Source organism: Lissotriton helveticus, chromosome 7, assembly GCF_964261635.1.
Source record: "Lissotriton helveticus chromosome 7, aLisHel1.1, whole genome shotgun sequence".
Taxonomy (NCBI): Eukaryota; Metazoa; Chordata; class Amphibia; order Caudata; family Salamandridae; genus Lissotriton; species Lissotriton helveticus.
In genome coordinates this window covers 61,896,121-61,909,442 of record NC_136068.1, presented here as the reverse complement: position 1 = coordinate 61,909,442, position 13,322 = coordinate 61,896,121, and the positions used below count along the sequence as shown (strand labels likewise).

The window sequence follows — 13,322 nt, the reverse complement described above, 5'->3', positions numbered from 1 at the left end:
AGCAAGGAACTTTTCTAAATCATCAGAGAGTTATCCTGCCTTTCTGCCACTGAGAACAGCATCTTACCTTCTAAGAACTCTGCAACACCCTGGCTGACTACTTCCACAAGATATCCACCATCTACAGAATCTATGAACCCCAACCCACTGACCTCTACAGCCTCTTTACGCCAGCCGACGCCACCTACAACCATCTGCTCACCACACAGAGCACAACAGCAATCATGAACTCCATCCACTCTGGTGCACCCAAGGACCCCTGCCCCACCTCCTCTTTGACCTCAGAAGCAAGGAAATCAGCTATGAACTCACTTCCATTCTCAACGGATCCATCACCACAGTCACCTTTCCTACTCAATGGAAATTCACAGAGTTCCGACCCCTCCTCAAGAAACTATCAGCCATGGTCCCCTATAAGGCCAACAACTGCTAACGCACCGAATAACTGGAGAATAAAAATCTGCTGGACACCTCCCAATCCAGCATCCCCGCTACCCACAGAACCAAGACAGTTATCATCGTCACTACAGACATAATCAGGTCCCTCCTTGTCCACCGGGGGACAGCAGCCCTGATCTTTTTCTCACCACACCCTCATCAAAAAACTCTGCCACTTCGGATCCAGAAAGACATCCTCAAAGGGATCACATTCTTTTTCACAGGAGGAACCCAAAAGATCACTTTAGAACCCAAGAACATCCTCTTCAGAGTTCCACAAGGCTCATATCTCAGCCCCACCTTGGTCAACACATACATGACACCCCTGGCTGACATCATCAGAACCCACAGCCTCAACATTATATCCCACAGAGAAGACACCCAGCTCATCCGCTCACTCTTAGAAGACCTCGCCACCACCTGGACCAATTTCCACAATTGCATTATGAGAGTTGCCAGCTGGTTAAAGGCCATTCGCCTGAAGCTCAACAAAGACACAACCTAAGGGCTGATTTTTGGAAACAGCACCTCCCCGTGGAATGACAACTGGTGGTCCTCAGTAGTCGGACCCACACTGACAGATCACGCCCCCAATTTCGGCATCATCCTGACCGGCAAACATACCACAATGTGTTAGATGAACGCAGTCTCTACCGACTGCTTCCACATCCTCCCCATACTCCGAAAGAACTTCAAATGGCTCCCTATCTGCACCAGGAAAGTCATTTCTCAAGTCCTAGTGCCGGGCAGCTAGACTATGCCATTTCACTCTACGCAGAACTTGCCACCCACCTCCTAAACAGACTCCAACCCATATAGAACTCAGCTGCCAAATGATCCTTGACTCCCCAAACGGACCTATTTCACCCCCTACCTCAGGAACCTTCACTGGCTCCCCATTCAGAAAAGATTCCAATTCAGGAAGTTAACACACGTCTACAAGTCCCTCCATGACCATGGACCAGCATACATCAATAAACGCCTGAACTTCCACCAAGCCTCTAGACGCCTGAACTCCACCTCCATAGCTCTCACTCACACTCCCAACATCTTTTAAAGAAAGAGTAGAGGACGCTCCATCTCTTACCTCACCAACAAGACCTTGAACAACCTACACCTCCAAACATCATCCTCATTCACTAAATTCAGAAACTAACTCAATATCCAGCTCTTTGACTAATCCCAGCAAGATCCCAGAGCCTGGATACCCTCATGGGTGGTTAGTAACCCAGGGCGGGTAACTCCGCTCCACCAGCAGAGTTTGTGGAGATTTACCTACTCCGCGCTCCATTGCAAACGCGGAGGTAGGCACAACTCAGACTCTGTGGCAGAGCGGAGTTAGTCGGCCCCTCCACCCTCCCAAATTATTTACAATTTTAAAAAGAAGGTACTTACCTGCGTGGCTGCCGCCTCCCCTGCCTGTCCGCTCTTTTTCATTGAAGAAGCACACGAGGAGCAGGAAGGAGAGCAGCCAGGCAGGGGAGGCAGCAGCCACACAGGTAAGTGCCTTCTTTTTAAAATTGTAAATACTTTGGGAAGGGAAGGGAGTGAAGCGGGATGAAGCGGAGCTCCACAGAGCTTTTTCCAAACTCCGTTGAGCTCCATGTAGAGGCACTACGCCAGCTCAGCCTACCCTTAGTGATTAGCCGCACACTCCAAATTGGAGTTGATTGATTGATTGGCTAGCGATGAGTGAAAATGTTGTTTCAAAGTTGAAAACAATGAAATGTGTTTTTTTCGAATCATAAAAATATGAAACTGAACTGGCTCCTTTACTATTTGACAAGTTTGTATACTTGCTTTGAAAGAGAAACATTAAAATTCCAAGAGGAATGCAGCGCTTATGACGTCACCCTTGACATAACTTCATAAATAAAATAAAGGAAATAATTAGAAACAGGACATTTTGCTTAACAGTTAACTTTTGAAATGACTATTAAGTCTTCTTATTTATTGTTCTAAAAATTGTGAGGTCATAAGAGTTGCATTTTGGCTGTGAGCTATGATTTGTGTGACAAATTATGGTTTGCCGGTCTTGGAATGTCATGGATTTTCCAATGTTATTTTTTAACTATAACTGATCTTTAACAATGTTTTTTTAAGCGTATTTCTTTTTTTAATGCATTTAGGTGTAACATAACTTCATATAAAATGTACTTTATACATGGCAAGGTAAAAGTGTTCTACTGATGGGCGTGTGGATGTAAGCGGTGGGTGTATGTTAGAGGTAACAGTTAATAAGATAGCCTGTGCATTAGGCATCAGACTACTTTCTATGCTGCATAGTGTTCAGCTGTGTGCAGTGTGAGTTAACTCCAGGTTCTGGCCACAGCCGAATGTTGCACAAAACCACTTTAAGGCTAACTACAGCTGCACATAGCCTTTAGTCATGTGTAATGGTGGTTTGCTTCTCTCAACCAAGCTGCCAGGTAGGCAATCACCAGCTACACATACACTTTAAAACCAATTCTGTAGCTCCACATTTAAACCACCAAATAGCGCCAACATTATTAACAAAACAAAGTGTTTTTAACCCTACTTTCACCACCGTACATGCCTTTTCAGGTCTGCATGAATCTTTGGACCGGTGTGCCTCGTTTAACTTGACATGGGAAACAGCCACTACAACGCGGGCATCACATTGCGATGCCCTTACAATGCAATCTTTACAACGACCGCTTTGTTACCACACACTGCCATTACTACACAAGTCATTACATCGATTTGCAGTTGATGGCGTGATAACATTAGAAAAGAGTATAGTTTGATATACCAACAGAAAATGAAATATGTCATGCCAAATTGTGTACCCACTTGTCAAAGGATGTCAAAGTTAGTGGGAAATGAACACTTCTTGACCCCACATTTAAAAATATCCCCTCAAAGGATCTTTATGAAATTCCCTTTGCTAGTCCGAAGACCCTATTTTATTTTGTTTTCAATATTTGTTACAGCTGGAGTCCAAGTGTCCATTTGTGAGTTCAATACTGCCTCTGTCTGCAGAAGCAGACAGTGGCAGTGTCTGCATAGCACATGACTCTTTTGAGGAGGGGAAAAGTACGCCGGTTCTGAAAGTGTTTCTAGTTGGTTTTAACATTTAAAATGTTGGGTAATTCTGTGTCTTATACACTGTTTACTGCTCTTACCTGCATCTTTCTCTGATCCTCGCTGTTGCTCTTGCCCTGTTCCACCGCGGCTGCATTACCATTTGAGGGGAGGGAGGGACCAGGCTTTTACTCACTTCCACTGGGCCTGTTGTGCATGGAAGTTGGCAGACTAGTCTCAGCATCTCAACACCTATTTCAGAAGCATACAGGGGTGGACGCACAGTAGAAGCAGACAGTGGCAGTGTCTGCATAGCGCATGACTCTTTTGAGAAGAGGAACAAGTAGGCCAGTTCTGACTGTGTTTTTAACTGGTTTCAAACTTTAAAATTGAGTGTAATTGTGTCTTATACTCTGTTTACCACTCCTACCTGCATCTTTCACTACTCCTCGCTGTTGCTCTCGCACTGCTTTGCCGCGGCTGCAGTGCCGTTTGAGCGGAGGGCTTTTACTCACTTCCACTGGGCCTGTTGCGCACTGAAGTTGGCAGACTGGTATTAGCGGGCTTTACACCTATTTCATACGTATGCAGGAGCGGACATGCAGTTAGCGTGCCGAAGGAGCGCCAAAGGCAAGCCCCTCTGCGCCCGTCTGTGGCTGGCCAGGGCTTGGGGCCAGAACCCCTGTCTGTTTTGGGATAAATAAGTGCCTGATATGTTCAGCGGAGCAATTAAAAGAACTGTGTCGTCCGGTTCCTGATATAGGAAAGCACAATATATTTATGGATGCACCTTCTCTGAAATGCACTCACTGCCTATATAAAACAACTGTTCCTAAGGTCGGGCCTGGTGCAAGGCATAAGCTAAAACTAATGCTCATTAGTTGCAGGTCTCTTAACAAACACAAGTTCGAAATCCACAACTGTATTCTAGACAATCATCATGATGCCTTATTCCTCACAGAAACCTGGTTGAATGAGGACTCTGTCCCTGAGAGACTGGATGCCCTCCAGCAGGATTATGGCATCCTTAGTTTGGATCATCAAATTAAAAGTGGGGGAGGAATAGCTATTTGTCTTTAACATAGACAAAAGTGAAGCACCCTCTTTTCAATGACAGCAGCTATTAATCTCACTGTGAAGGGTTTTCTGATTTACCGACCTCCTGGTCCCACCACTACTTTTGCGTCCAGTTTAGTGGAGCAAATGATACAACCGGAACTAATATTTTTAGGTAATTACACTTTAATGACCACACTAACTGTAAAGCCCAATCTCTATGGCAGGAATTAGCTGCTCTTCAGTTAACACTGAAATCCACTCTCCCAACACACCAACAAGGCCATATATTAGACCCTATTTTCATTAATTGTGTAGATTTAGAAATTGAACCCCGACTGCAGTCCCATGGTCTTACCACCATCTCGTTGCTTTCTCTATTCCTTTAGCTAATATCCCTCCTACAGCTATGATAAGATTATGTATGTCACACAGAAGATGTTCCAGATGTACCCCTGCAAGCTTTATTCATGCCCTCCAGCAGAGTTGCCCTCTCCTGGGAAATGATATTAATGTGGCATGTAGCTAAGTCTATAAGTGGATCAAGGAAGTATTGGATATGGTGGCCCCTTGGACCTCCACCTTTCTGTGCAGACGGACTAAATCTGCACCATGATTTAATGAAGCCCTAAGATCAGCAAAAAATCTTGTAAGCGCCTGGAACGCATATGGAGGAGAGATTTCTCAGATTACAAGAAGACTGCCTATAAACTGAACTTAAAGTTTTATCATTCTCTTATAAAAAAAAAACACTGCAGCCTGCTATAATGAAAGAATAGAGCAGGCTGATAGCTCTTCCAAAGAATTGTTTACCATCCCTAAAGATCTGTCCTCGCTTGCGAGAACTGCGACTCCTGTTGCCAGCTCATCTGAGTCATGTAATCAAATTCCAGATTTCCGGATGAGGTTCGCAATGGGATTCTCCGCCAATTTGAGAGGACCATTGTGGGCAGGGCCAACTGCCTCTTTAGATTTGACCCACCCTCACTCGAAGATCTCAAAGGCATAGCTTCAAGTATTAAATCCAGCTCTCCCACAGATCCAACTACCAGGTCATGAGAGAAGGCCTGGAGATTATAATTCCTTATATACGGCAGATTATTGAACTCTCCTTCTCCGATGGTGTGGTCCCAAACTTATGGAAGCAGAAAGTTGTCCCCCCTCCCCCAAAAAAAGCCTGGAGAACCTGTGCCCTATTTCACTGCAGCCCTATTTTTCCAAAATAGCAGAAAAGGTGGTGAATACACAATTAGTTGCAACTATTAACCATCAAAATCTACTTCACCACACACAATCGGGCTTTAGAGCCACATACTCTATGGAGTCAGCACCGCTCCTTGCTACTGAGACAATACGCAGACATGTTGCGCCCAAAGTTGGATGATGTTAGGGCCCAGATGTGAGTGATGGAGGCGGCCAAAGGATATGGGGATGGCCCAACTTAGGGGTACGTGGTGATTGAGAGATGGATTACTGAGTTCATGGATTGATGGCTGCCTGTAGAGATTAGTTCATGGATCGAAAAGGAGTGTTTATGAAAGGTTGGATGGGTGAATGCATGACTGAGTGTGTTCATGATTGCTAGTCCCCTGCTTTTAGTAAATCATCCAGCCCTCCTTCCAAAAAATAGTGGTACCTATTAACTTAGCCAAAGCCAATTAGTTCACAGTTACAACCCGGGGATGCCAACTGTAGGTCCAGGAATGATGAAATAATTCCAGATTCCTAGAACAACTACATTGGAAATGTTTTCCATTTAGATACAATGTATTAACATTTTTTACGTGGTTTTTTTGTGGATATGCTCGACATCTGTGGAGAATGTGAACCCTGATTGGACCCTACACTTCTACAGGATTCAGATTTGCATCTTCATTCTTTTTACTTCTGATGCTTTATCTGCTCCACTGAAGCCTCTTGGCTCAAGAAATCTTAAACCTCTGCCAAGTATTGTTTGCCAATGGAGAGTAGAAGAAAAGTAAGGGTGAGGCCAGAGGGATGAAGGTCTAAACAGTCCAGGAACATGCGCTAAAGAATTTCATTCAGCAACAGCCTGAGTTGTAGAGGGGCTGTGGTTGGCACATGTCCAGCTCCAAACTGATTGTGTTGGCCTCAGTGCATAAAACAGGGGTGTTCAATTCAGGTCTACAAGAACACAATCTGTGCCTCAGTTTAGGACAATCACTGGTTATGCATATCATTTCCATTTTGATTCAGTGAATGAATGTGGTTTTGTAGATAATGTCAATGTATCTGCCTCTCTTTGACCTGGTTTGAACATTTTTGGCACACGATAAGCTCACAATCAATTGCAAAATATGTTGTCTGCATTGAGGTCACAGGAATTGATAGTTATTTAGTTATCTCATGATCAAAGACTTGTCTATCTACAATCGGATAATCAGCACCAGTCTGTGTGTAAATGATCAATCTCATTGTAGGTGTTTTTATAGAGATCAATCAATCAATCTGGGGTTTGTTACGTGTGGCTTCTCACCCGAAAGGATCTCAAGGCACCAGAGAGGGGGCTGCAGATCCATCTGGGTGCTAGTTTCATTCAAAACACCAGGTCTTGAGGTCCTCAATTGGGGAAGTGATGGGGAGTGCCTGAGGTAGAGGGGCATGGTGTTCCAATCAGCGAGATATGAGAAGGATCGTCCTCTGGTCCAGGTCCTGTGGATCCTTGAGATGGTGGCCGGTGGCAGCTGTGTGGAGTGGAGGGGTCTGTTGGGTGTGCGGAATGAGAGGTTGTCAAGGTCAATAATTCAAACTCTTACCGCTCGGCTTGCACAAGAACAGAGTCGCTAATTTCCCGACTCCCTCCGAAAGATACCCCAGAGTCTGTTATAAAAACCCGACCCTTAGGAACCCTCCAGGGAGAAAGGGGAGTGGATAAAATAACAAACAATAGGAGAGATTGCTCTGGAGCTGTTCTTTCCGCTTCTCTTGTTAAATCTGTTCTGCAGACGTTAACTTCGGAGAAACCTTGAAGTATATTAAAGACAATATATTAACACATCTCCTCACCTACTCTAGAATCTAGCCCAATTGCTATCTATTTACCTTAAGCCCCTGAGATCTTGCTTCTCTCCTTTCCTTGTGTATTAGCCTTCTTCTCTAGTTTTCTTCTTCTTCTGATGATAACATCTATTTAAATAGATAACTGTTACTATGGTTATTCTATTTATTGTTCTTTTCTTTTAGTAGTATTCTAATTAACCCCTTACCAAATTTTCTTCCTGGTAGTTCTTTTAATCTTCCAATATCTTCAGGTATGGCTCCAAAAGGGATTGTACAAAAAACCACACTCTCTAATTATTGAATGATAAATGCCCTGTAACTATACTAAATACCTAATCCTAATTATAATAATTATGCGCGCTATTTATCTAAACTATTGCCCTTTTGTCTAAATAAGTAAATATATTTCTCTCTTAATACTAATATCGTGTTCTTTCTCTTTTTCTAGGATTTCTTACGATGCTGCTGAAAAAACAGGTGAGTATTTCTACTACAGTCTTCTTCTTTGTAAACTTAAACAAATCATTGTTCATTCAAGAAGGTTTTATGGTTGCGTCGTTTATCTCGTTCGCTTTCTTTTCTTCAGGTGGCGCTGCCGGTGGAGGCCTCGTGTTGAAACGACTCTTGAAGAGGTAACCAGAACGAAGTTTGAAATTGCGAGGAAAAGCAATTTCTATTATCTGGGATACTGTGCCGTCTTTCCTCTCTCTTCCAAGATGCAAGATATATCGAATTTCAAATACACTGCGACACTAACTAGGAATTTCCTTTTGCACTCGAAAACACAGGTCCTGCTCGGGAGGTTTCTTTAGTGAAGTGCGCATAGCCTTGTTATCGCGCACTTTACCTTGGCTCCTGCACCTGTGGGGCGAAGGAAAACTAGAACGCCATCTCCTTTATTTGGCCGGCGGCCATCTTGGAATTTCGCCGATGGCTGAGTGACCTCCAATTATTGCTGCATGATTTTCTTTTCTTGACAAACTGATTCAGTTTAGTTTTATAGGTAATCACTGTGCTGAGCTTTAGTTTTGGTGTTCTGACAGTACCCCCCAACAAAGGAGATCCTTCCATACTAGGTTTGGCTGGAAATCTTTGGTGGAAAACCTTCACAAGTCTGGGAGCATGAACATCCGACCAGCATTCCCAAGACCGTTCCTCAGGACCGTAACCTTTCAGTCCACCAAATAATACAGTTGTCCTATAACTTTTTGGGAATCTAGAATTTCTTTGACTTCATATTCTACTCCAGACTCAAACTGGATTGGTTTTGGTGGTAAATTCTTTCGTAGACCTGATGACGTCTTTTTCAGTAAGGAGACATGGAACACAGGGTGAATTTTCCATTTAGCTGGTAGTTTCAAATGATAAATTACTGGATTTATCTGTTTCTCAATTGGATAAGGACCTATTAACCTAGGTAAAAATGTTCTGTTTCCTTTTAACCTCAGATTTTTTGTACTTAGCCAAACATTCTCTCCTTGTAAACTAGGACCTTCCTTTCTCTTTTTGTCTGCATAAATCTTGTACTTATTTTTTGCCTGTTCTAAATTTTGGGAAGCAACTTGATGTACCTTTCTTAAATGGGTTACTGAGGGCAAGATGTAGGTGGCCATTTACCGACCGGTAACGGCCGATTTCGGCCGTTACGACCGGTAAATGGGTATTTGTGATGTAGGGGCCCTATTTTACCGATTCGGTAAATTTACCGAATCGTTAAATTTACCAAATCGGTAAAATACCGAATCGGTATTTTTACCGATTCGTTAACTTGCAGATGTATGTGGGACTCTTCTGAGTCCCAAAGGCCTTACAGAATCGGTATTTTACCACCCAATCCAATTGGGGGGAAAAATACCGAATCCAGGTGTGCATGCACATGTGTGCATGCACACCTATGCCATGTGACAGACAGACATGCCCTTTCAGGGTGCACCCTTGCAACATTCGGTATTTACCGAATCTGTAAATACCGATTTGGTAATGCCCATTATTCCTATGAGCTTCAATGCCCATAGGAATCAATGGGCATTACCGAATCGGTATTTACCGAATCGGTAAATACAGATTTTTACAGAATCGGTATTTCAATTACCGATTTTACCTAAATCTCTCCCCTTCTATTTTACCGATTCATAAATACCGAATCAGTAAAATTCGGTATTTATGAATCGGTAAAATAGAATTACCTACATCTGGCCCTAAATCTTTTACTGCTGGAATAGAAATGTCAGTGTGGAGTACAGTTGAATTTGGTTGCCTGCCATAGTACAAATAAAATGGAGAATAGCCTGTAGAAACATTTCTAGCATTATTGTGTGCAATTTCAGCTGCCCATAGGTAATCCAACCAATCTCCTTCTTGTTTCAAATGGAACAACCTAAGATATTGCTCTAGCTTTTAGTTTACTCTCTCTGTCTGTCCATCCGTCTCTTTTATGATAGCTGGTAGAATATCTAGCTTCAATTCCCAAACCCACCAGAAAGGCCCTCCAAAATCGGGACAGGAATTAGGAATCTCGAACAGAGATGATTACTTTTGGGATCCCATGTATCTTGACTATTTGCGTACTAATGTGATTAGCTAGTTGTTTAGCTGCTGGAACCCATTTTAAAGCCAAAAAATGGGCCATTTTAGAAAATGCATCCACCACAACCAAAATCGTATTATACCCTTGGCTGGAAGGCAAATCCAAAAATTCCACCTTGGAGACATTAAAGGCACATTTTTCCATCTTTACAAATAGTCAATTCTCTCTGAGCTTTTGTAAAATTCATCTCACTTGTTCTGGATGTTTACTTCTGTCCCTGGAGTACATTAAAATATCGTCAATATATACTATTGCACATTGGTCGATATATTCGCTAAGGATATCATTGATAAAATGTTGAAAAGCCGCTGAGGCATTACACAGACCATATTGCATCACTTGGTATTCAAATAGCCCAAACTTGGGGGCCCATTATGATCGCGGACGGACTTGAGTCCGTCCGCGACCATAGAGGAGGAGGGAACCTCCGCATGGCCTGCGGAGTTCCCTCCTGTCCAATTAGGATGTGACCGCCACCCTGGCGGTCACATCCTCTATTTTTACCATTGCGGCGGGGGCGGCTTCAAGCTGCACCCGCCGCAATGGTAAAAATGCATACATTACATTTGTATGCAGAAAGCGGCAGGCACAGTGTGGTGCCTGCCGATTCCTGCATACAAATGCAGGGGGGTACTATAGGTACCCCCCATGTGCACCCCCACACCCCCTTCACCCAGGGGGCCAGCAACGGGCCCACGCAGTGAAGTTCCACATGCTTTTCCACGGCGGAAAACCCGCCGCGGAAAAGCATTTTTTGAAGCCTATGCTAATATGGCTGGCGGTGTCTGAGAGACACCGCCACCATATTAGAGCTTTTCCGCCGCGGTTGTAAGCCAACCGCGGCGGAAAAGCTGCGGACGGAAACCAGGACCCTCCAGCCATCCTAATGTGGCGGTGGGTCTTTGGTGGGTCCGCTGCGTTTTTTCCGCATCCTCCGGGCCGGCGGTGGCTTCCGCCAGCCCGGAGGATGCGGAAAAACCGCAATCGTAATAGGCCCCCTTGTTCTGAAGGCGGTTTTCCACTCGTCGCCCTATCTCATTCTAATCAAATGGTAGGCTCCATTCAGGTCTAATTTTGTATAAATTTGGGCTCCTATGACTTGATCTAGTAAGACTGAGATGAGCGGGAGCGGATAGTGATTCTTCTTGGTAATTTTATTTATGGCGCGATAATCTATACAGGTTCTCAGATCTCCTTCCTTCTTCGACACGAAAAACAAAGGCGAGGACACCGGTGATTGAGATGGTCGTATAAATCCATTTTCCAAATATTTATCTAAGTATTCCTTTAAATGCTGATGTTCTTTTTCTGTTAACGCATAGACTCTGCTAGAAGGCAGGTTAGCGCCAGGTTACAGGTCTATTTTACAGTCGTAAACTCGATGGGGTGTCAATTGTTCAGCTTCTTTTTAATCGAAAACGTCTGCAAAATCTTGATATTCTGGAGGAATTTCTTGAGAGTCAATAATGCACACTGAAGCACCAGTCGAGCATAAGGAGAGGGCAGGATTGTTCTCGCAGCACTTCTCTTTATCTTCAAAACAGTTCTCCTTACAATAGGTAGAATACATAGTTATTGTTCGCGTACTCCAGTTGATGGTAGGGTTATGCTCGGTTAACCATGGTAATCCTAAAATTAGTTGAAACTGGGTTGCGTCAATTAAATTGAATTGAATAATTTCCTTATGCCCATCATTTGAAATCATTTGCATCGGTTCAGTGTGACTTACGATGGGTCCAGACGAGAGATTAGTCCCATCCACCGCTCGTACTGGTTCGCTTTTGTTTTTTTGGATCGTTCTCAATACTATCTTGGTGGCAGATTTTAAGTCGCAAAAATTTCCCGTAGCCCCGGAGTCTATCATAACGGAAACTTCAGTCAATTTGATTTGCTAGAATTTGATCACCATAGATACAATTAGATGAGGCGAAGAGGACAGTAAGGTGTTCGCCAACTGGTGTTCCTTTGGAGCTGATTCTTGATTAGCATCCACCTGTCCAACTCCTCCTACAGGTGGTGCCGCAAGTTTTCCTTCGGTTTTAATGACGTCTTAAGTTTCTTCGGACAATTTCTCACGAAGTGTCCTCTTGAACCGCAGTACATACACAAATTTCCAGCTCTTCTTTTCTCTTTTTATTCCTTGATTAAAGGACCCCTGATAGTTCTGTCTGCATTGGTTCTGGATTGGATGGTCCATCCATAGTTCGGTTACTCTCATATTTTGCGCTATCAAATCTTGGCACGATAACCTTAAATTCGTTTCTTTTTTTACCTCTCCTTTCTCCTTGGCGAAAATCTATTTCCAATACCATAGCCACTAATTCAGAAATTTCTGTAGGTCTGTTGGGTATTTGGGCTAAAACATCCTTGAGTTCATCACGCAGTCCTCGGTAAAATACTGCTGCTTTTTTACTCTCTTGGTAGTTTGTTTCAACTATCAGTTTATTAAACTGGGCCAGATAAGCACAACCAAATCTCTGTTACCCAGGCGAAACTCTAGTAATTCGTTGTTGACCGCTTGAGAGATTCTTCTTATGTCAAAAATTCGCAAAAATTATTTCTTAAACTCGTCATAATTCTGTAGAATAGGGTCATCTCTAGAAACTAGTGGCATCGACCATGACGCTGCGTCTCCACTCAAATATGACAAGGCAAATGCCGCTCTTGACTGCGCATCTGGGAAATTGGAAGGGCGGCACATAAACTGAAGGGAGCATTGTGTGAGAAATATCTGCGCCTTTTGGGGGTCCCAACTAAATTGCTCTGGAGGGGCTAAAGGAATGACTGGGGACAAGGAATGAATTACTTGTGTAGTTAACCTGTTGGAGCCTTCCGCTAAGATTTTTCCATTTTCCATTCCTGAACCTAATCGTTGCCCTACCTTCTGTGCTAACTCTGCGGTTCCTTTCCTGGATTTCAACATTTCTTGCCTAAGATTCCGATTGTCCTCTCTAACTGCCATTATCTCCTTTTGGATTGCCTCTAGGACTGTTCCCAGGGTTTGCAAATTAATGCCCTCAGCCATTCTGTTTGGGTGCAAGTATCCAACGTGGGCACTTCACTCTGTCAAGGTCAATAATTCAAATTCTTACCGCTCGGCTTGCACAGGAACAGAGTCGCTAATTTCCCGACTCCCTCCGAAGGATACCCCAGAGTCTGTTATAAAACCCGACCC

At 43.6% G+C, this 13,322-nt stretch overlaps 1 pseudogene across 1 annotated transcript in view; it reads left to right on the top strand.

Moving 5' to 3' along the window:
- Nucleotides 1-8,180, top strand: part of LOC144768050 (epidermal differentiation-specific protein pseudogene) — a 254,302-nt pseudogene extending 246,122 nt beyond the window's left edge. Inside the window, exons 3-4 of the transcript XR_013598441.1 lie at nt 8,009-8,037; nt 8,147-8,180. The product of XR_013598441.1 is annotated as an epidermal differentiation-specific protein pseudogene, transcript variant X7 (transcript). The remainder of the gene's footprint in view (nt 1-8,008; nt 8,038-8,146) is intronic.
- The last annotated feature ends 5,142 nt before the right edge of the window (nt 8,181-13,322 follow it).